At 38.1% G+C, this 25,524-nt stretch overlaps 1 protein-coding gene across 6 annotated transcripts in view; it reads left to right on the top strand.

Moving 5' to 3' along the window:
- The window catches only part of Pde4d (phosphodiesterase 4D), an 816,241-nt gene that overhangs the window by 646,660 nt on the left and 144,057 nt on the right, over nt 1–25,524 (top strand). The window lies entirely within an intron of this gene.

Below are 25,524 nucleotides of genomic sequence, written 5' to 3'. Positions count from 1 at the left end.
GTGATTGGCTAGTACAAGAGGGGGATTCCTTTGAACTGATTGGTTTAGGCCACGAGGGGTGTACGTGCTAAACTACATGGTTTCCCAACATGTTATCAACCACCATAAACTACTGGGGGGTCATCTGGCATTCCAGGTATTTTCCCTGTCTTATGCTGATTGGTGGTTTCTAGGGGGTTGCCATGGGTCCTCACCTAGCCCAACTGAGTCAGGGACACCTGGCGCCTCAGACCTCTCCTGTTATTTACAGACAAACAACTCAGCCGGGTGGGTATGTGCTTAGGAGTGCTCTGTGGGTTTTTCCAAGGACAAGGGTCAGGCCCCCTTCCTTAGGACAGGCCTTGAGGTAGAAGCTGCTATTATTTATTTATTTTTTAAAAATGGAGTCACATTAGTTTCTCAGGTCCACAAATGTTTGGGAAAGAAAAGTAGAAGAAAGGATGAGGGAAAGAAAAGGCATAAAAATATATTATCCCAATGCCTATTGGTCTGATTTAACCAGGAGACTTGACCTGAACTGAACCAAAAACAGAATGAATGATCTCATTTTGCTGAACCTGAAACCAAATTGAACCTCATTTAATCATTTCTCAAAACCCCAATTGATTCATTGAAATAATTGCCTGGAAAAGAAAACCTATGATTTCTAAAATTATTACCAAAAGAAAATTAACATACTCTCCAAACTAGACCAATACTTCATCTTGATTCAAGTGTCTTCTTAGAACCCCAACCCTTAATAAGGAGCTTCTTATTAAATTTTTAGTGAATACACATTGCTCGAAATTTAACTTTGTCATGTCCAGTCAACTGGTTGCCTTTGTAGTCACCACATCAGAGTTGATTCTGAAACAGTAGTTAATGTTATCTTCTTATCTGAAAGTCTACCAAATAGCACTTGTATTTCAATGACTATTACATTTTTTGTTCTTTTTTCCGTGTTTCACTTTACAAATCTTGTTGGTAATGACTTTCCATTGTCATTTCATAGTATATATATTCATTTCATAGTATATATATGGTTTACCAATTTTTTTCTTGACATTGACCAAGAGATCAACAGTAAAGGATTTCTAAATACCAGAATAAGTTATTTTAGGAACAAAAAACACATTGAACCTGGTCTCCAGCCCTACTCCAGGAATACAGGTACCCCTGTGAACAGGAGCTACCTTCCCCCCACCCACTTTTGCAATAAGCAAGACTGACATTTTGGTTTGAGTACATTGTGTGCTATTTTGGTCTCTTGGCATTTGTTTGTTTGTTTTGTTTTAGTTTGAGGTTGCATATGAGCTTGCCTCACAGATGGGGCAGCATCTTCCCAGAAGAACAGCTTTAGAACTCCTTTGTGTCCTGCACAAGATGTTTGGGTGTTCAGTGGTCAGAGCAGCTGCCAGCCACCTTGGCAGATGACCAGCTGCACTCAGAGACCACAGACATGATCTTACACATAGGTGAGAAACCCCACAGAAGCTCCCAGAAACTTTTACATAATATTGAATGAAGCCCTGGAGAGGGAACTAAGAGACACTGGAATTGGGCAATTAAGGCTAATTGGACCTCATTTGTACCCAATAACTCCTGACCTGAGGACTACAGAAACTTCCCATGTAGGAAGGGAGAGCAATTAGCTGTCATTAACTGCTTGGCAGCTGGGCTCCTCACAAAGCCCAACAGGAAATTGCCTGGCTAGTGAAAGGAAGTCTTTTTTCTTGTCCAAATATTGCAAACCAAGGTGGGAAGAGGGTCTGGAGTGTGAGGGGATGATGGCAAGAGCAGTGAAAAGTTCCTGTCTGTCATCCCATTCTGAAAAAGTGAGTCCTTAAAACCTAAACAATAATAGTAATGGTGGTTGAGTCTTTGACACTAGTTAGACTTCAGATAAGAAAAGGTAGTACTTATGTGTTTCTTCCCTCCAGGCTTATTCCCTCCTGTTAGAAGCTCACTATATCTCTGTAGTAGTACTGAGGAGATGAGAAAAGTGGTTTTTTATTTTTTTTTAAGTCAGCAAGGCAACCTAACAGATCAAGGCAGCCATCTTTGAAATTTTGCTGCAAATCTGGAGGAACAGGGTTGTCTAAATTCATTTCTTCACTAGCCCAAAGGGCTATATTGAACAAGTTCAAGGCTGCCCTGCAGGAGTCCTTCATAGATCTACAGAGATGTGATTAAAATTGTGAGCTGCCTGTCCAGAACTCAAATTGTTCTCTATCATGACAGCTGTATGGCCCTGAGCAGGTTGCATACCTTTCTCTGCCTTGGTTTCTCCATCTATAAAATAGTGATCCCACTTTATGCAGTAAGATCACCGTTGGTAGGTGCCATGAATTAATGTGTTTGCTTTTACGTAGCATGGTGCCCAACAGTGTCAGCACTCAATACATCTTGGCAAATTTTGTTTTGTTGTTTTGGTTTCTCTGACCTACTCTGTACATAGAACTAGGGGTATCAGTTCAGACTCTATAAAAAGTACCAGAGATTATCCTCATAAATTTATAAACTACATAAATTTATTTCTTATGGTGTTAGAGGCTGAGATCAACTTGTCAATGTGTTTGAGTTCTAGGGAAGGACAGGTTGCAGACCTGTCTTTCTTATTATATCCTCACAGGGTCGAAAGGGGGCAAGCTGGTAGGTTCCTTTAAAAGGGTGCTAATTCCACGCTCATGACCTGATTATCTCCCCAAAAGCCCTACCTTCAACTATTACCATGTTGGGGATTAGGATGTCAATGTGAATTTGAGGTGCCCATACACTTTCGGTCCATCATGAGGGACAGTGAAAGGAACAGGACAGAAATTAAAAAGAAAAGGGAAGAGTGAGAGAAAGACAAGGATGCAGAATCGTAAGAGTAATGTGTGTGGATCCCCCAAAATGGCCCACAGGGACACACTTGCTTTGGACCTGTCCAAATGATACCTCCTATTGTCCTAATTTTGTGTCCTTTCCCCTCATCACTGTCATAGATGTTAGTGCATTTTTTATTGAGATGATAAGATTATTCTTCAGAGTCTAAAAACTTACTTTTGAGAGCTAGTTTTTTTTGAAGGAAAAAATAATTCACTATAACTCTTCCATAAACCAATTCTTTAACTGTAAAAAATAATTAAGAACTTCTATGTCATATAATATTTCCTGAAAATTAGTCCCATAGAACATATAATACCTTTTTACCCACTTCAAGTTTGATTATTTATTGGTACTGGGGATTGAACCCAGGAGCACTTCACCACTGAATGTCATCCCCAGTCCTTTTTATTTTTATTTTTTTTAATTTGAGACAAGATCTTGCTAAGTTGCTTAGGGCCCCACTAAATTGCTGAGGTTGGACTCCAACTTGTGATCCACCTGCCTCATCTTTTCAAATCACTGGGATTTCAGGTGTGTGCCATCATGCCAGGGTCAGGTTTTTGTTGTTGTTGTTGTTGTTACTTTGATAAATATTAAACACAGAGAAGTTGTACTTCATACCATTAGAGTTAAAACATGTCAGATACCTGCCAGTTTTTATTTTTACTTATGAGAGGTAATTACATAGATCTAAAGTGACCTAATAATTCTTTAAAATAGGGCTTCTAAAATAGTATTTAAAAAACAAAAGATTTACTACTGAAGATCTGTTTTAAAAAAATTTTATTAGTTGTTGATGGATCTTTATTTTATTTGTTTATTTATATGCAGTGCTGAGAATTGAACCCAGTGCCTCACACATGCTAGGCAAGCACTCTACCACTGAGCCACAACCCCAGCCCAAGAGCTATTTTATTCTTTAGTGTGATATAACAAAAAGCTGATGTGTGGCATTCAAATCCTGATGTGAAACCTGTCTCTCTCTTTCACTTTATTTTACAGTTTGAACAATGGAGTTGTATGTACTTAGTTCTCAGGGTGGTTGCAAGAGTTCAAGAGAAAGTTTTAGAAAGTTCACCAGGTGGTGGGTACTATAAGCATTTCTTTCTACAATCCTGCCCCATGTTTGATGCTTTTTGTTCTTTAAGGTAATTCAAAAACAGAAGAGTGGAAGTAGCAGAGGCCAATTAAAGTTCATTGGCTTTTCTGGCATATTTCATTAATGACTTTACTTTTGCACAGTAATGACTGGACCTTTGCAGTAATCCCTCAGTTACTTAGAGAAAGCCTCACCTGCATTGGTCTTCAGCAGGCAGTACCTGCCAGAGATAAAGACTGTTGAAACATGAGAGGGCAGCAGAGAGTCAGAGATGCCCCAGCCATGCCTATATGGGGATGAGGACACACTGTTTTTGGAGTAAGGTCTTGTTAAGTGGCACGAGGTCCGTCCTTTTGATCATTTGTTTGGGGTTTTGTTTTGGAGGGTGGAACTGGGGACTGAACCTACGGGCATTTTAGTACTTTACCACTAAGCTATAGCCCCAGTCCTTTTTACTTTTTTTTTTTTTTTTAATAAATTTAAGACAGGGTGCAAAATTGCTGAGTCTGGTTTTGAACTTTAGATCTTCCTGCCTCAGCCTTCAGAGTCACTGGAATTGCCGACATTAGCCACTATGCCCAGCAGAAAGCATTTCATTTTTAAATGACAGTAAGAAAAGAATTCTGCAACTATCTCATAAAACCTTGTCATGTCTTCACAGTATTACTTTCAGTATGTTTCTGAATTTCCATATTTTAATCCTCTGTATTTAATCATCTTTAATTTGGATATTTTCATGCAGGAATGTAACTCAGAGAAAAGCTATTTAAATTTCTTTCTTTGGAAGATGTGAAGACTGAAATCTAGTGAGTCAAAAATCTACTTGGTGGCGCTCTGAAAATAAATATATGGTTCCATTTCCCCTTCTTACATCCTTATAAAATAAAATAACTTATCAGACTCTTAGAATTATGTTTTTCAGGAAAGTAAAAGAAATATTAAAAAATATTAATTTCTGAGTAATAGATGTAGCATTTGTTTTTTGTACATGGACTTGAAAATTAGAAAAAATATTGTCCCAATTTCTCATTGGATATGTGTTTATGGTTAGAGTTATTTTAATTATATTCACTGATTATCCTAGAGGCAGAAAAATGGGTAGCCTAAGGCTTTGGACTTGGGACTTTGGAGAAATACAAGTTCTTATACCCAGGCAATACAATTAGTGCAATTGCTTTTCCTCTACTGTAGAGGGCGACACACAATGCCATGAGGAGCATAAAACACCACAAAAGTAGTTTCAGTCAGGAAAAGAGTATGCATTAAGTTTCTGTTCCACTTCATATTTTTTAACCCTGAAAACTCATGGCTCTATTAAAAAACTGAGTTTATTACAATAGAATTTTGTCAATCTGTAAAGCAGAGTATTAAAAAGAAAACTATCCAAATACTAGTCAGTTAAAACACGAGAAGAAATGTAACTGTGTTTGTTATTGATCTAAAACACAAATAATTTCTAAGACTGAATAAGAGGTGAAAAACACAACAAAGACATTCAACTGGAATAGTTATTTTCTTATTATCTGAACTAATCATTTAATACTTTGAGCTTAAAGAAAAGAAACTAAGTATGTCATGGTGACAGTAATGATGCTAACACTTATTTAGATCTGTCTGTAAGTCTTTGTATCTGTAACAAACACTATATATAACATAATACATCATATACAAAATAAAAATATATATGTTTACCTGTATCTGAGATTATAGTTTGGAGCAACAGCCACATAAAGAAGGAAGACGGGACCTATGTGTGAGAGATGCACAAGTCCTGAGAAGACACTAACCCTGTTAAGTCAGTATGTAAGGACAGAAGGCCACGTAGCCCATCTCCTTTTCAGCCACTCACAGGCACTGGCTGCCTCCTGTAATCCTTTTTTAAATTTTGTATTCTTTTTAGTTATACTGACAATAGAGTGTATTTTAACATATCATGCTAACATGGAGTCTAATTTCCCATTCTTCTTTATGATGTGGAGTTACACTGATCATGTATTCATATAGGAACATAGGAAAGTTATGTCCAACTCATTCTACTGTCTTTCCGACTCCCATCCCCGCTAACCCCCGCTCCCTTCCTGCAGTCCTTTTTATTTCTCCTTTAGTAAGAGCAAAGATTGTGACAATGCTTTAAATACTGTGAAGAATGAGTGCTCAGTAAGATTTGTTAGGATGCACTTGAAAAATGCTGATGATGCATCATGTTTAATAACTTTAATTTTAAAAAATCAAGATTGTAGCTGTGCCTGATTATAAATTGACTTGTTTGGAGTCTTACTTGTTTTACTTTCATACTTAATACAACTAATGACTGTCAGATATTCCAAAATTTTAAATTAAATTTTACTTTTATAAAAATTCCACATGAAAAAGACTTTTCTGGAGGAAAAAAATGCATAGTTGCTTAAATGCATAGTGTGTGACTATTTATTAGTTAAACCTATTATCTCTTGGATCAGTAAATGTCTATTTTCTTTCTTACTAACACAACTTATTTTATAACTTGTTTTGCCTTTCTCTGCTTTTATTTTGATAAGTAAAGTTATACCTATTAGTATAGAAAAAGACCAGATCTGACAAGTGACTTTTTGACTGGGAATTGATGAAAGTTTTATAATGTGTTAAGAGTAGTGAAAACAAGTGATATGGCATAATTATGGGGAAAATAAGTCTATCTCAATTGCTTAAATATCTGGTTTGGATACTTTCTTATAACTTTAGTTGAAATAAATGAATGGTACTAAATGTTTGTTTTGTTATCACAGCAAAAACATTTAGTCCAGCCATTTAAGTTGAATTCAGCTGTCCTATGACCACCTGTGTAATTTTGGTTGATTTACTTACATTCACTAAGTTTTGTTTTTATCACCAGTAAATTCTAAGTCAGTGCTTGACATAATGCTTGGTACCCAGGATATATTCATAAAATATTAGTTATCATTATTAATGTAACTATATTATTACTGACATTATCCATCTGGCCAAAAGATGTTTTATAAGCACCTTATATAAGGTATGTAACAAATTAGGTGTGTTGGAGTGAAAGTGACTCTGGCTTTAAAGGATTCACAATCTAGGGGAGAAGGAATTATAAATAATTAATACTTGCTAATATCATGATTGAAGTTTCTTCAAATAATATGTATTTGAAGGCAAGGTGAATGGTTCTACCTAGGAAGAGCTCTCTGCTAAACTTCTAAGAATATGGTATTCTTCATGTGGTAAGGTAAAGATTACCTCAAAGCAGAACCAATAAGAGTGAGATGTGGAAGCATGATCAGGCTATTGGGAACTAAAAAGGACAAATGGAGTTAAAAGTATATAGAAGCAACTAAAGATAAGCCTCCAAAATTAGATTAAAGCAATCTCATTGGAGTCCTATACCAAGAATAGTGGACTTCCTTTTATGGGCAATGGAAAATCATCTATTAATACTATTTATTTATATATTTATTTGTATGATCCTGGGGTTCAAATCCAAGGCCTTATACAGGTTAGGCAAGCACTTTACTAAGGGGGTATACATCCAGCCCCATCAATTAATTTTAAGCAGAGAAACAAATAAGTCTTTTAGAGTGACCACATCTGGAAACAGCATAGGCATTGTAATATGTCTCTAACCTGGGGTGGTAGCATCAGAAGAGAGGTGAGGGTATAGATTCACAACTCTTTTCTGAGAAACAATTAAAACTAGTTAGGAGTTGATTAGATTGGAGAATGAGGAAGAAGTAAATAGTGAGATCATATATACAGATGTCAATCACAGTATCATGAATATACATAAAATATTTAAAACAACCCAAATGTTAAATAATATCAGAATTCTATTTAGGTATTAAAAATCTTATTCTAAAAATGATTTATTTATGAAAAATATTTAATAATATAGAAAAAGGTTTTCATTTTAAGAAATATATTATGGACATTGGATTCAATTTAAGACAGGTTTAGATGTTGATTAGTGATTGGCAAGGGCAGATAGTACTCTTTTGCACAGAATCCGGTGAATGATATTTAAGTATTTCTCAGGATTCAGTTATCAACCTCTTATGACCTAAAAGAGGTTCTGCTGAGAAATTGTCTAATCATATTTCAATATTAAGGTGCCAGAATTGAGCATGAACTATATTTCCAAATAATATTTCTTGGATAGAGCAGCACTCTACTGATTATTGAGTCTATGGCAGGACCCTTCTGTTATTCTCCAACTGGTCAGAAAAGCTACCATGTTTTCAGAGAATCTAAATGTCACCACCAAAGTCCACTCTGCCCAGTATCCCTTCCTTATTTCCCTGAGTTTTAGAAAGGGCAAAACTTCTCAAACCTGCCTGATCCAAGGAATCCCCAAGGGATATTTAAAAACCAACACAGAAAGACTGGTTCCCAAACATTGCAGAACAGAATTCTTGAGATAAGATTCAGAATCTGGATTATTAACCAGTGATGCCAGGTGGAAAATGGGATGGGCCACATTTGGGAGAATAAAAGATATTGAGTGCAGCAGGTGAGCATGCTGTCTGTGCACAGTGTTTGTTGTCTTTGAGTTGCCAGTAATTTGTTGGAAAATTTCTGCCTCTCTGAAAAACGCATATAGTGACACCCACGCCCCCACCTAACAAATGGCGCAGTCTAGGATACATGAGATAATGGGTGACAAGTGCTCCGGCAACTGGTAGAAAGAAATACAAGGTGATCTTATTATCTGGCACCCCCGTCATCACGGTCGTCATCATCAGGGTCATCATCTCTATTATCTCTCAAAATGTATACAAGATTTTAATTAGAGCACTGCTCCACTCCTAGAAGAAAATGGAACCTCGTGTCCACGTTTGTGAATGGGGGTAGGAGTGATTTAGGGAAATGTTATGTTTGGTAACTGTATTCTTTTTTGTCTTTGCAAACACAGTACCAAGTCGCCTGAAAAAAAAAAAAAAGGAAAATAAACAACAAAAGCAGCATTCTTCAGTCACTCCCTTTATCCACTAAGTGCTTCCTACCCATATGAGCCTAGAAACTATTCTAGGCATAGTCAGAAATACAAGACTGTGGTGGGCCAACTGAAAATTCCTTTGGGGCTAATTTCCCAAATTTTACTGTTTAAATGTTACACTGAATTATCTATCTCTGCAAAAAAATAGAGTTCACTCATGGTATGCTTTCTTTTATTATCTCAAAAGTGCTTTAAAAATCAGTTGAATATATTACTAATACTAACAAAAACTAACATTTACTGACATTTGGTATGAACTAAACACTGTAGACATGTCATATTTTAAAAAAATACAGTAATCAGAAGAGATAAACACTGTTACTATTCCTGCTTTATAGATGAGAAAATAGGTTAGAGAAGTAAAATAACTTGATCAAAGAAATATAGCTAATGAAGTACTAAGTGTAGATTAAGCTTGACTCACAGAACGTTAAGTAATTTCTCCCCCTAAATTTATTGACATAGACACCAAAACTTTGCAAGCTGTTGTATCTACCGCCCCATAAAAAAGTTATTCCCTGGGGATGTTGGACCTTCCCCACCTCCCCAACCCTGCTTCTTTCCTTTTCCCTTTCTTTATTTTCTTTTTTGTTTTGAGAGTAGAGAATAAATCTATGCCATCTTTTGCTGAACATATATGGATGGAGGGTAGGACTTAGAGAGGGAAAAGATCTATTGATGCAGAGAATCCCTTTGGGAACCCCTAAGAAATCAGTTCTATTAGTGAAGTGAAGGACTCCTGCCTAGGGCATAGAGTCCTTCAGGCACTCATCAGTCTCTGCTGTTCTCTTCATGATTCATCTGTTGTGACCTGAATGCTCAGGGCCAGAGTATCAACTAGCCAGGGTTCCGTCTGTGTGAGAAGTGAGGCAGATGAAGAATTTCAGTACTGGGGATAAGCCAAGTTTGAGCTTTGCTGCTCACCTAGCTCTAGGACCACTCATTAGTACCAGCCTTTGTTTGCACATGGCTCTGTCCTATGGGGATCTCATGTTCTCCTTGTGGGAAGGCATGCTCAGGGTCTTGCCATCCACTGCCTTCTTGGCTAACATTTCCAGGCATAGAATTCCCGACTCTCTATCCCTCAAACGCTCTTTCTACAGATATTTCTGATGTCTAAGTATCCAGTATGCCACCTTCTCTTTTATGGTTCTTACTGCAGTACTGTTGGCCTTATAGAAGTATTTCTAACATGCCTGGCAAAACGGATGAGGGGTATGACAGTGGTTTTCTGGACATATTTTGGATGTTTGCATATTACACACTAAATTTCATCCACATGGAAATCTCCATTTCTATGTGTCCTTTTATTCATTCGCCCGTCATGGGTGAAGGATTGTACTTAGGCTCAGAAGATCCAATCAGGTATAAAACACTTCTGAGCATTAGAAAGTACCATTATCCTAGAGATTTCTGAAACTTAAAATGGTAAAATGAGCTGAAATGAATGACAAAGAGCTTTAACTAAAGAATAGGGAGTTTATAAGTGAATGATTACATGAATAACGTAAGGAGGGGAGGAAGGAAGAGAGGGAGGACAAATTGAGACAGGGTGAATTCTTTTTTCTAGAGACACAAGAAGCTACCCACAATGTTATTTAGCTTAGAGAGAAGAAGGGACCTGGGGAACCACTACAAGGTCTTAGGAGAACTTTAGCAGCATTAGAAGGAAAACCAAGAACAGTAAAAGAAGAAATGTTTCCCAAAGACTCAAGGTGGAAAAAAGGACTGGTCATGGAACTTAGGCTTCAGACCTGAGGAACAGGTAAGGTCTGTAAGATACCTCTGATGTCAATGACCATGCTTTGATTGTGCTAGGCTTGGTTTCCTTCCTTCCTTTCTTCATTCTATTTTGAAAAAATTCCAAATCTTGATAGTTATGGTATGTTTGTTCCTTTTAAAGGTCAAAACCTAAGCAGAAGAGGAAGGGTAGGTATCAGAATTCTGAAAATCTGGACAGACATTGTTTCCTAGCTGACTGTCACTCACCCACTTTGTGTGTAACCTTGGACAAGTTACTCGCACATCTTGAATCTTTTTTGTTGAAGTGGAGTGAATAATATTTTACTAATTTTAAGGGATTACATCAGCTAATTCATGTTGACAAATTTGGCAGGGTCTGATAAATGGTAGATATTAGGGCTTACCAAAAAGTATGTGGGAAATCATCATAAACTATCAGTAGGATTATGTTACTTAGTTATTGTTGATCCTCAAAGTAGTCATCTTTGGAAACTATCCACTTTGTTTGAGTACTGCTGCCATTGCTGAACACATTTGGGGATTGCTTTAGTGATATTTTACAAGCTCTCCAAGAAAAAAAAAATCTAACCGGTTTACTTATAAACTTTACTTTTGCAGGCAGACATTGTGACTCAGTGGAAGAGTGCTTGCCTCACTTGTGCGTTCAATTCTCAGCAATGCATATAAATGAATGAATAAAATAAAGTCCCATCAACAACTAACTTTTTTTTAAATTTTACTTTTAACTAGAAATAGTATTTCCAATATGATTACTATCCCTGTTCACCAGACATATCACCAACCTAACCTAGATGAGGCTAAGTCTAGAACTGAAGCCACTCCCACTGGGTAAGAAAAGATTGAAGTGTTGAAAGTAGAACTTGGACTCTGAAGATAATTCCAAGATAGGAAGTCCTAAATTCTTTAGTCATGGAAACATATGAAAAAAGCATATCCACAAGTTTTCCCAAGGGTCACTTTGATGCAGTTGGCTTTGTCTGTATTCTAATCAGTGTGGTCATCTCTGGAAGATCTCTTTCCACCAGGTGCCATTTACTGGAACCCCTTCACAGTGGTGGACGTAAAGGAGAAGACCGTGTTGACTGAGGTCACTGGCTTAGGAGGGCCTAAGAGTCCTCAAGGTTTCCAGAGAGAGGACAACAGTGGAAATTGACCTGGCATCTTGTTATGCCATTATTTCTCAGTGAATCTATTGAATTATTTTCTGAACCAAGGCTTTAGCATTTTATTCTTTGAGGATTCTATACAATTTTCCTTTTGGCTGGCTTATCACCTCCCTTCAGAGAATTGTGTATCAACAATGAACCCTTGGTTGTAAGACAAGAAGCAGCTCTACTAACTTACACAAAAAACAATTTAGTGAAAAAAATATCTTAGAAGAATTCTTCATTTCCTGGAATTTGTGGGGAACTGAAGGATAAAGTTTGAAGGAGTTGATATATTTTGACAGTGCTAAAAAGCCAAAAATCATGGGGGAAAATCCTGTGGCAAGTGCAAGATAGTGAGGTCCCTGCAACTGTTCTTAGATTCTCTATTGTTCTTCTTTAATAATGAAACTACAAAGAAGGGATCAAATTGGTCTAGTTTGGTCTTGATCCTTGGCTAGAAGAGCATCTGGCTTCACTTCCACCAGACTATAGAATAATGTGGTAATAAGAGCCTGAGTTTTGGAGTCAGATTTGTGGATTCATATTCTAATTCTGCTGCTTATAGATGTTTTTCCTCAACAATTCATTTGATCTTCTGGAGCCTCAAGTTCCTCAGTTTTTAAGTAGACATAACAATAATTACTGATGTAGAGATAATATTTATGGAAAATGAAGCAAGAAGCATGGCACATAGTAAGCACTTGGTCATTGTTAGCTCTGCGGTTGTTAAGATTATCCAATGAAGACATTAAGTAACTTCCTAAAGGAAATCATGATACTCTCAGGGGAAAGATATGCTGATCATCCAAAAAATGCATATTAATAACAGTGGGATAAGAGGATTGGCTTGAATGCACAATTTATTTTGGTTATTTATTTCTCACTAAACTGTTCTTTATAATACTCAATTTCTTAGGGACATGGGATGTCACCTATTTATTAATGTATCCCTGGGAGCCCAGTACAAAAGTTATTTGACTAACTTTTTTAAAAAATTTATTGATGTCTTCTTTATGCTTTAGTTCTCTACAGGGGACCATGACCTGTGACTTCTGGCTTACTCTCAAGTGTAGGAACCAAAACAAGGAATAATTTGCATTCTTATTATCTTTGCTTAATAGTAATCTAGATGGACTATCATTGATTGAGTCACTCATTAATTGGTTTTACTTTTAGGGATACAGAATAATATGGAATTAGAGTATTTTCAGTCCTCTCAGTTTTCTGAGAATAATGTGTGAGTGGACTCTAGAATGAGTTGGATTTCTAAATTCCTTTGAAGGTCCATTATATGAACTTTTAGACACAAATAGGCACACACTGGCATTTATTAAAAGTACCTTAGCACCAGTTCCACCTCCATCCCAGCAAAGAGAAGTATCAGAAGGAGAATTTGAGGTCACCTCGAAAAAGCATCTTACTCTGTGGGAGGAGATGGAATTAAATCCTTCAAGATCAACGGAAGCTCACTGTAGAATACTGCACAACTTACCCACTTGTAAAGTTAGTGTCATTGTGATCAGGAGAGCCCAAAACCAGGTTCTGAGGAGCTATGCTGAGTGTCACACATCCTGGCAGAAATCAGTCAGGTAGAACTTCATGGATCCCACAGCTGATTCCTGTAGAGCCACTCTGGTGCAGATCTGCTGGATGCTTCTTCCCAACCAACATACTCACCACCCCACATTCTGTCCAAACCTTGGAGGCCACTGAGCCTGTAGCAGGTACTGGCCTAAGTCCATCATCTCAGCCCCTATTCCAGTTCAGATATCATATACCCTAAGCCTAGCAATTTGCCTCACCAGGGACCAACCATGCCTTCCTTAGCACATCTTCAACAGCGTCAGAGATGTTCCCTGACCTGGTTAAATCTGGCCTCTCCACCAACCTCATTACACCATATCACCCAACACAAAGAAGACATTATTCATGCAAAACTGAAAGTGTGGCCATCCTTGGGATTCATTTTTTTTAAGTATATGTCTTTTCCCAGGTAAGAAGGTAGACATTGTAAGAGGATAGGTTTTTGCTTCATTAAATCAATACAGAGAATCCTAGCTGTGCCATTATTAGCCATTTGACACTGGGGAAATTTTCTCTGAGCCTTTATTTCTTACCTAAATACTGAAGATAATAGCAGACCTATCTTGGAAAGCCATGTAAGGATTAAATGAGAAGGATAAGCAACAAGCCTAGCATCTGGCACATGGTAGAAATTAAAAAACAAAAAAACCCCCAATTCTTGAATAAATGTATTCTTGAATACACTATGACACTTCCTCTAGTGAATTTTAGAGGGAAATGGATTACCTTTAGAACGAGAAGCTCAACGTAAGTAACAATGGAGTAAAAAGCTGCATTTCTCTCAAAGTCATTTTACTTTATTAACTTGTTCCTTACTCTCTGTGTTCATAAGAAACTAGCTATGCGTGCACAAAATGTCTGCCTGTTTCTGTGGCCAGTTCTTTCCTACATGTTTAAATTCCTAATTGTGCACACAATCTTAGTCATTATATTTTCATGTGCAAGCAATTAAGACTCATTTAACAGCCCTCCCTCTGGAAGGTTTTGTTCTCCATCTGCCACAAATCAGATTCCTTAGGAATATGTTTGATTTTGAAACAATGTGAAAGTATTGTTCATTTTGTTTGAGTTTCATTTATGTACCATTTTTTAAAATGATGTAAATGGATAGCCACAGAAAAGTCCACAGCTGCTCAAAACAAGACATCAAAGAAACCATGGAAATGAAGCAAGATTTTTTCAAAAAGCTAATATACTAGGACAAAGAAAAAAAAAACATAGTCTGATAAACATTCCTCACACATTTTGCCCATAACTATTTACTTTACAACAGATTTTAAATAAGAGGAAACAGGAATGCATCCCATTTCCTACTTTGAATCTTGGTTATCTTGAGCTCCCAGCAATTATATATAAAGAGAAAGAGTCAAAGAAGCCAAAAGTAGAAAAACATAAAGTGATTAAATTAGTAATAAATATAGTACAAAGCTAGAGGTTCGAACGCTCATAACCTCAGAAGAATTCAACATTTTTGTATGATGTATTGTTCATTTAAAAGTCAATTAGATGAGAGTTCTTTGTGAACAGGTAAAGTCCAATGAACTTTATAACACAACGTAGAGCCAATGCTTCCTCAGACTAAGTCAATTACCAGGTGAAGGACACAAATAAGTATGTAGGAACTGTTAACTCTGAAACTCAGCAAAAATTAAAAAGGATGAGGATTATTTTTTCTTGGAGGTTTTTAAAATTAAATATTATGAGTTGATGATAGGGTCCACACAAATCATGGAGTTTTGTCTGCTTATATTTCTCATTGTTTAGCCACTTGAAAAAAAAAAACTCACCAACCCAGTTAATGCAGAAAATCTCCACTAATATATCAATTGGATATTTTGTCCACCAGCTTCCTAAGGCTTTAATAAGCTGCAATGTTTTGATATCATTGGATGAAAGGTTCTGTTAAAGTTCAAAGTATTGTTGTTATTTTGGGCAGTCACACCTGCATGTTTAAAATGCCTTTGTACAAAATATAGCCCAATCTGCTTTCAAGTCAGACCTTCAAAGAAAGGTAGACATGTGACAGATCCCCTTAGGTGGTACCCGAAAAGAAAAAGGAAAATGAAGAAAGCCATCCCCACCCACCATCTCTGTTTGTGCGTAAGCATCAGTTGGCACCTGAGAAAAGCACATGTCTTCTGGAGAGCCGGCACAGAAGGTCTTCTGGAAGATTGTGCGTTAAGGGCTCCAAAGTAGTTGTTAAGTCAATGGAAGGGAAATAGAAATGAAGGGGACTGTACTTTTCACTAACAGTGAATATTTTATTAAAAAGCAACTACTTTTTTAGGAGCAGCTAAGCTCAGAATCACAGACCCAGGATGCCTGCTATTAAAGGAGTTAGTTCTATGCTAGGGTATAATTAAGGGTCAAATGAATGGTGCGCTAAGCACTTAGGGTAGTGGTTCATAAACTTGTCTGTTCATTAGAATCACCTGGGGACTTTTAAAAATTCCAGACAGTGAAAGGAAAAAAAAATATTAGAGGGTCAGAGACCAGTTTAGTTAATAGCAATGTCCAAGCATATGGTGTAATAAAGGCGCTACACTAGCAAAACATCTAAATAGTAGGGATAAAAGAAAGAGATGGCTTCAAAAGATAAAAGAACAAATGTGTAGGCTTTACTAATTGTTGTCTGACTTTGCTGAATGGATGTAAAGTGCTTCTGACAATATATGATACCTTATAATCGTGTGTGTGTGTGTGTGTGTGTGTGTGTAAATGGATAAATGGATTTCAATGTAAAATTTTAAACTGGTTTTTCTCAGTACCTACAGTAGATTACCTACATTTCTCTTAGGAAAAGTTTCTCATATATTGAATATTCTAGAAAACTAAGACTTATAATCATTTTAACCATTTGGGAAGAAAATGTTTGAAAGGCTCATTCTTAACCTCTTGAAAGAGCACATCAAGTGGAATAAAAATCATTTTTGGTGGCTCTGGTCATCATTATGAACATCTGCTTCTCTACTTTTCTGTCATTTACAGATGTGCTTAGGAACTAATAATGATCTATGAAGGATCTTTTTGTCCCAATAGTAAACAGCACCAGGCTTGACTCTTCTGGATTCTCTCCACCTACTTACTGGTTTCCACTTGCCTATGGTGGGCAAGGCCTTAGGTTTGATCCCCATCACTGTAAAACTTAAAAAAATAAAATAAAAATTTTGTAAAGTTCCCTAAATCTTGTTGTACTTTAAATTCTCATCTGACCCTCCCATATTGTCTTGTTCCCTTTTGTGTGACCATAATACAATACCACATACTGGGTAATTTATAAAGAACAGAAAGTTATTTTCCCAAAATTCTGTAGGCTGGGAAGTCCAAGATCAAGGCACATGATCTTGATTACATGAGGGCCTCTTGCTACATTCTCACATAGAAGTAAGGGGAAGGGAGAGAGAAAAACTCCCTCTGCATGCTCTGTGAGAGGTGCCTCATTCCATTCCCAAGGACACTATGGCTTAGACACCTTTTAAAGCCCACCTCCTACTAGCATCATCTTGGTAAGGCATGAATTTGGTGGGAACATTTAATCAATATTGTCCAGTGGTCACTTGGCCCAGCCTTATCGTTGTCTTTTCTGACTTAATGCTGTTTTCTTCTTGGACAACTATATTGCCAAATCATTGCTGTGAGCATAAAATGAAAGCTAATTAATTCAAAATAAAAGCAGAATTTGGGGCCAATCCATCTCTGAAATAGAGCTGTAGGACCCTGAAGGCACATAGTGAATACATTTTAAATGCACTTTCTTGGCTCTTCTGAATTCTCTTCATCTCCTTACTGGTTTCCAGAAGTATAAATCCTTGGATAATTAAATCTCTAGATAAGTTGATTGTACACTTTTAGAGCTAATAACATTAATATTGATTTATCATCAACCAATCCATGAAAACATGTTTAGTCTTGTGTTCCGGGTGTCAGGAAAATAAAAATAAATAAGTTGTAGGCCCACCCCCAAGAACTTGATATAATTGTACATATGAAAAGTAAATAAAATATATTAGGTAGTCCCAGACTGGGCCAAGAGAAGAAATGTCTTAGAATTCTGAGATGGAGATCAAACTTGTATAATAAGCAATGCAAGTCCCAGAAATCCTGGTATTTCTGAAGGGCCTTAACCACTCTTCAGACACCTGGCCAGACTGTAATGGAGCCATAATGGTTGGAGACTCAGCTGCAGAGCTCTTTAGTGGCTTCTTGTATTCTAGCAAACTGGTCCTTTCCAGCCATGATCATTTACTATTACAAAAGTGAGGCAATCACTTGTGATTGTAAACATTTTTTTTTCATTTTGCATCTACCACCTGGTTTCTGGAAGTCATAGCAAGAGCAATGACCTCAGGTTTTAGAGACCAGAGCTATAATCCCAACTCTGCCACTAACTTCTGGTCAGTAATTTAACTTGATTTTTCATCTGTAAAAAGAAGATGTTAGATTAAATGAGGATCTAACTAGCTATCTCATAATATTTCGTTATTTTTTAAATGCATGCTTCTAATTAATTGCCTTTGTTTATATTCCCTTAAGAAGTGAATGAAAGATATGCCAAGTCAATGAATTCCACCTTTCCCAGTATGGATCTTCAGGGGGTATCCTTGACACCATTTGTTATTTTGAGTTTTCAACAAAGAGTTAAAAGGAAATTCTGACTCCCCTGGCTAGTCATCCTCTCCAGTTGGCAGAAGTCTTCATGTGGACTTGATGGTTGCCCAGAGCAACAAAATATTAGGGACAGAAACACATTCAAGGACTCAACTTCGCAAGTGACTCAGAGCTGAGAGACCTTTTCCAGCTCAACTGGAGCCCATACTTAGCTGGAGTGGGTATTTGTTGATGCCTGTCTGCACTTCTCCTTTCACTTGGAGCTCTCTATTATTTTCCTTGCTAAAATACAGAAGCCAACCTCAAAACCTACAGAGAAGGGTTAAATAATTAGAAAGCAGTCTTCTTCCTCTAGCATGTCTTGCAGATGGAAGATCATTAGGCCAGTAACTATAAACAAAATAAGAAAGCTGTGGACTTTCAAGAACACATACCAAGAACATAATGAAAACTTGATAAAAATTCAACACAAGAGCTACTATTCAAAGTCAATTATCTCTTTTGAGTTAGAAGAACCAAGTAGAGGAGCAACTCACAAAAAAATCAATACCACTTTCCTTCTTGTTGTTGGTGCCAGACATCTCTAACTATGATTGCAATTAAAATGTGGATTTAAAAAAAAAGTTTTCCTCTTGCTAAACTTCTTAAATCCTGAGATCTTCCCCTCTCTCTTCCATCAGCCTGGCTCCATGATCCCAATTACTACAGCTTGTTAAGGGAGTTATTAGCATCCCAGAGTCCTGTCTTGCTTCTATTCATGTTGCCTGGAGCAAGAATTGGAGGAAGAAGTATTAGCCAAGTCTTGTTTCTTGAAATCCTCTCTCTTTAGCTGTTTAACTAGATTTACATCTTAATTATGTGTTTGGTGGTGTTTTTATACCCAGTACACATTCTTCTCACTTGCCCATGAACAGTGTTGTTATGATAGCAATAGTAATTATATAATACTACTACATTTTTTTTAATCTTTGGTGAATACTTATTGAGTGTCACTATGATTGGCAACTGGTCCTTTTTGTTTAAACACTGTGATTTGAAATGAATATTCTTTTTGAGTGATTGGAAACATAGTCCTAAACCCAAGTGTTTTACAACAGTAACTCTTATCTGAGTGACCATAGCAGCTGTTTGGAAACATGGCTTCAGATCACTTGTTTGCAAATGTCTTTTTCCATATGATCCTGAATGGAATTGAACCCATATACGTTACTTGACATGTGAAACACATGTGACCCTGACAGATGATTTGACTGACCTTGAAAACTACAGCTGTTTGGTCACTTTGCAAATAATGCAATACAAGTGATTTACTAGGCTTGGGTTTTAACATTTTATTCTAACTGATGGGAAGTTTGACCCTTCAGGGGAAAATGCAGACTTGTTAGACAACGGAAATATGTCATTCTGGATATTAATGTTGTCATTAATTTTAAAACATTTCTTTACAAAAAGTGAAAAGAAGGATTTTCTTGATGTTATAGGGGCAAAAACAAAACATACATGTGGATTTATTTTTGAAAAATTAATGAAGAAATATAAGTTTGACTTTTTCCCGCCCTCACACAAATCAAAAACAGTCTACAATTTCCTACAGAGATCAAAGCTTTTTCACTTACTATAAAATATGTTCCCTGCTTAAGCATTCTATGGTGGAAGGTTAACATTCTCTTCCAAGAAGAATCCATAAGTGTTCCAATTGTTCTATATTCTATTTTAGCTAGAATTTGGTTAAGCTAGAGTAAAAGATACCTGAAAATTTCACTATATATGCATATCAAAATATTCAGTTGTAGGGCTGTGGCTGTGGCTCAGCAGTAGCACACTTGCCTGGCATGTGTGAGGCACTGGGTTCGATTCTTAGCACCACATATAAATAAATAAAATAAAGGTCTATCAACAACTAAAAAATATATTTAAAAAAATCAGTTGTATACCTTAAATATATACAATAAAAATACTTTTTAAGAAATTTAATTTTTAAAAACATATGCTTTAATCAGGGCAGAATTTTAATTCCCTTTCTTATAAAAGAAACTCAGAATCAGCAATCCAGGGCTGGTATGGCTGTTCTAAATCCACCAGGGACCTAAGCTTCTTCCAGATAACTCTTCACCATCTCTAGATAATGGGTTCTTTCCCTGTGGACCAAAATGGCTGCAAGAGTCATAGCCTTCACATCTAGGTTGCCAGGAGCAAGGCAGAGGAAGGGAGAAAGAGCACACCCCTCCTTCTGGAAGTTTCCCGAAATCCCACATAAACCTGCTTATCCCTCATTGACTGCCCTAAGTGAGCCAGAAGAAAGTGGGAAATGGGGGCATTTTTCCAGGCAATGCCCTAGTATGGGGATCTCTATTTCTTTGAGCAAACAAGCCATTTCCTAATCTCCTTTTCTTGTCTGCCCTGTCTGTCTCTGATTCCTTGCCAAGCTGTTCTTATTATTCATCTCAGAAACTCTACTCTCTTTTAGTTCTGCACTCTGCCTTCTCCACTTACTCATCTAAACTCCTGGGGAGGGGGGGTGGGAATCTTTCATCATCTCAAGCTGGAATTCCAAGGAAATCCGAGAAGACCCTTGGTGGGTGCACGTGACCCTTTGTCCTCGCTCTGCCCCTCTCAAGTCCCCTTGGTGCTTATTCCAAACCTCCTCCCTCTGCCCTCCTTCCCAACTGAGTAGCTTCTCAACACATGACTTTACTTGTTGCTTTGTGAAGAAAGTCAGCATCAAGGCATGGACTTCCCTGGTCCCTGCGTCCTCTTACTGACATCCATGGCCTCCCTTCCCACTGTCTAGTGCCTTCTCCTGGCTGCTCTGAGCTAACTCCCCCGTCTGCGCCCTTGATTTTCTTCCTTCCAGCTCCTCCAGGTCCTGGCTGCATCCCCCACACTCCCACAACACATCTGCAATCTCCTTTTACTCTGGCTCCTTCCTCTCTCTCTCAGTCTTAAAAATAACACAGGACAGCCAAGTCCAGGTGCAGGCTCTTTACTGATCCTGGTGCCGGTCCTTTGTCCTGCCCTCCTCAGCCCACCTCACTCCTTAGCCCACTGTGGTAGGACTTTCTCATACACACCAGCACCCCAGCTGTTCGGGCCACAGTCACGGGGAGCTCCTGTGTGCCACTCAGTCCTCGTCATAGAAGCCTCCCTCCTAAACTCTATTCTCAGTAAATTTTATTCAACAAAGTTTTGTTGGGACTTGTTCTGTCCCAGGAGATTCCAGACACTTCTTGCTGCTCAAATACTCCTCAACATCCTTCACAGCCTGTCTTTTTCTCCCCTTCCCTCCTTAAACATGAGTATTCTAGAAGGTTCTTTTGGATTCAGCACTTTTCTCACTCTAGGTGCTTGGATGTCCTTTGATAGTTGCATTCCTCAGTATTTCACAGACAATTCCTAAAACTCCATCTCTAGTTGGACTTCTTCCCTGATTTTCAGATTCACTCATGCAAAAGCCCAATGCGCATGGATAGCCTACAATTCTGTTATGTCCAAAACTAGACTCAAATGCTCTGTGGTAAATCCGTTTTTCCTACCTCGGTTACTTATACCTCACCCTGAAACTTGAAAATCATGCATCTCTCCATTGAATCCATCTTTCAAAATTTTTGTTTTCAAAATATTTTTGAAATCTCTAGTCTTCCTACCAGCACTTTCCTAGTTCAAGTGCTCACCACTTCATCTGAATTGCAGAAGTGATGCTTGAAATAGTGTTTTGAAATTGTCAGTTTTATTTAGCATTTTATTTTTTAAAAAAATGATATGGAATTGAATAAAAAATAATAAAAGTATAAAACCATACCTATAATATCAAGGATCAGTATTGTTTTATAAAATTATTGATATACACATGTTCATGCACACATTTTGCCATGGACAGTGTATTTCTTACTATAAATGAAAAAAATTGAGAACCACATTCATTGAATGGCCTGCCTCCACCATACTTCTTAGCTCTGAACAGGTAACTCTCCAGCTTAAAACCTTCTGTACCTCCCTGTAGCACAAAACAGAATCCAGCCTCCTTGGAATGGAGCCAAAGGCCTCACCCAGTTAGATATCTCCTCTCCAGTTGCCTCATGGCTCTGTCACTAGCAACCTTCTTCCATCCCATGCAGCATGATTCACTGTTGTCTTCCTTGGCTTGTTCTCTCACCATCTAGAACTCACTTTCTCTCATGATCGTCTGGTTTACTGCATCCAATTTTTTGTGTGAGGGGATACCTAAAATCCAAGCTGTGCCCAGTTTCCCAGTCTGGAACAGGGTGCCTCCACAGCCCTCCAAACATATCTCTAGCATACACCAGTAAAATTATTCTAAACATTGTGATCTATGCCTCTCTATTCTCAAGAAGTCTGCCCCATAATATGTCCGTTCTTTTGTTGTCTTCAGGGTGCTAGGGCATGGTTCTGGGACACCATCATGCTTGATTTACAGGTGTTCAATAGACTCTCAGCAGGAATGATAAGCTGAGTTCTTTGCAATTATTTGGACTCTTTGAAATGATTAATTAAGTAGCTTATAAGAGCAAAAGGTAGAACTGTTAACTTGATGTAGAAGTTAGGATGGAATACTGGGTGCTGTGGCACATGCCTGTGATTTCAGCAGCTGGTTAAGGCTGAATCAGGAATTCAAAGCCAGCCTTAACAGCTTACAAGGCCTTAAACAATTAAGCAAGTCTCTGTCCCTAAATAAAATATAAAAAGGGCTGGGGATGTGGCTCAGTGGTTAAGCACCCCCTGGGTTCAGTTGCAGGTATCAAAAAAAAAAAAAGTAAATATGGAAAACTTTTTCTCCTACATGAGAAAAAGAACTGGTATGTGATTCTTAGGCCCTTTGATAGGAGGGAATAACTTGAAAGAAGTGAAGAAAAGAATGACAAATGGTCTTCTCCATACTGTCAGTTCTTGGAATTAGAATGAGGAAATATGAGAACCAATGCCATTACTATATGTGTATCACTGTCCAATACTTGAAATAAGTTGCATAGTCCAGCAAAGGGGCATGATTTTGTGAAAAGAAAAAATTCCTTCTGATGTGTCCTGAGTGGCATTTTGGAGTAGGTAAAGGTGGGCCTTTGCCCAACTCTTACTGGCCAGCCAGTGAGAACACTGTTTACTCAGCTTTGTGGGAACCCCAGGGAAGCCAGACTGTGATCTGATGAAGGTGCAGCTCCTGGCCAGGTGCACTGAGTGGTGCTGTGATGAGTGTCAAGAGAAGTTGTTTTGGTCCCTTCCAATTTTTCCTTCTGACTTGGGTTGTGGTTTCGTTCTTTCCCCACCCACCACCCCATGTAAGAATAGATCCCAGAGAGCTTTTCACACATCAGCTGCCCTCCCTCCATGTTTCTTCTTCCTTTGCTGGGGGAGGGGCAGAACAACCCCTGGGGCCGTCCTTCTACTTGATGTAGAAGTTAGGATGGAATACTGGGCGCTGTGCATGCTCAGTTGGGCTGTTTCATGGTCTTGGACTGAGAGCAGCCTCAGCGCTCCACATCGGCCCCTGGACTGTGCGACTAATGAGAGAAGCAAAACGACTGCGAGTAAAAGGAAGTGGTCTGTGTTGTGGAGAGAAACTTGGAAAGAAGCATCATCAAGAACACTAAGGGCTCTGTTTTCCCCAGTGCCTACAGCTGGGTTAACACATTTCAAAATAACCAGTCAATTTCGTTAATTCCATCAAACAGCTTGTCAATACACTGAAGAGGAAGGGAAAGTAAACAAATGGTTTTGGGGGTGACTGGCTTAGCTTCAAGGAGCCTTGATCTCAGTCACTTCTAGGGAATAATTTCAACTCTTAAGGAAATGTGAACATTTATCTTGCGGACTGTTTCAGGCAAATTTAATACGAAAAGACCTTTTCAATGTGTTCATATTCAACACATATTTATTTTCCCCACGTGTCATTCAAACATACTAGAGGAGGCAGAGATCTGGATTGTAACGGGAAAGAAAGGTTAAAATTAGCAGCTTGTGTCTTTCTTTTGCACCCTTCCATGGTCTGGGAAGCTCTCCTTCCTACTTCCTTTATTTTGTTCTTGGCTTTGCCCTTCCCTTCCCTCTCTTAACCTTAGTAACAACAACTCTAACCATTGCCAAGTTTGTATATATGGACTGCTCCCTTTCTCTGGAAACATTTCCTCTGCCTGCTAGGATTCGGCCCACATGGTCACATTTAATTCTCATAGCTACCTTCTAAGGGGTAGATAAGGTATTTCCCAATTTATACAAGAAATTGAGGCTCACAAGTGAAGGAAATTTCCAATGGTAATTACTCTGGAAAGAACCAAGATGCAAAATCTTGGTGGTTATATTTCAGAATCCATGCCCTATAAACAATATGTGACAGTCTCCCTCAAGGGACATTATTTCTCCTCTCCCTCATATCCTATGCATCTTGTTTCTCTGTCCTTTTCTCTCATTCCTTCTCTTATTTTCTATAGCTCCCATCCCTTCTCTAAATCACTTTACCCTCTTCATCCTATTCTTCCCAGCTTCCTAATCCCATAGCAATAATTTGGACCTCAAATATCCCCATGATCTGGAATGAAGGATGGTACCCAAAGTGGCGTTATTGGGAGATGGTGGAAATGTTAAAGAGGTGTAGTCTACTGCTAGATCTTTAGGAAATTGGGGGCATCTCCTCAAAGGGGATAGGATAGTGTAGACCCAGCGTCTTCCTCTTACTTTATTTTTCTTTGTGGTTTTGCTCTGCCATGAACTTCCACTATAATGTGTTGCCTTGCCATAAGCCCCAATGTCAGGGCTGACTGATCATGAAATGTAACCTCCAAAACTGTGAGCCAAAATAAACCTTTTCTCTTTATAAGTTGATTATCTTGGGTTTTTGTTATAATGACAGAAAGCTGCCTATAACACCCACACGGTCTCCCTTCGTGATATCTCCTCATTCCTTACCATAGCGTCTATCAAGGGCAGATTCTGTCTCCTCTATCATTCTTCACCTATGCTTCTCAAAGTCTCTCTCCATAAGTTTAAAGTGGTGTCAAGCTTTAATCACAAGACAGGGTGAGGATAAAAGAGGAGAGCCTGTGTCATTCTGCTCCCATACACAGTATTGTTCGTGACCATAAAGAGCAATTTCATTCCCGCCACATAGCTCAGAAATTAAGTTATTGTTTCACATCAGATGGTCTCTAGTGACTAGAAATAGTCATTACCAGGAAGCAAGTTCTAGGCAGCAGATAGAAGCCAAATGTAAAACTGTGAGATCTGAGCCAAGTACTGTTCTTATGTATAATTCTCTTGAAGCAACTGTTGAGGGGCACCCAGTAGTACTTGAACAACATTGTATTTTACTAGAGTGATCATGTTTTGAATTGGCCAGAAGGGTTTCATTTCCTTGAATCTGAAGCTATTTGGGGACATTTCCTGAAAATAGCCTGAGAGTTCCAGGAAATGATTCCAGATTCTTAAGCTACTGGCAAAAGTAAGCATCTTATCTTAACATAGTAAGTGACAGA

This window comes from Marmota monax, unplaced genomic scaffold (assembly GCF_021218885.2).
Source record: "Marmota monax isolate L192 unplaced genomic scaffold, Marmota_monax_Labrador192_F-V1.1 WCK01_AAM20220418_F8-fsc00037, whole genome shotgun sequence".
Classification (NCBI taxonomy): Eukaryota; Metazoa; Chordata; class Mammalia; order Rodentia; family Sciuridae; genus Marmota; species Marmota monax.
The sequence above is the reverse complement of the archived record's forward strand: the minus strand, read 5'-3'. Positions and strand labels throughout refer to the sequence as shown.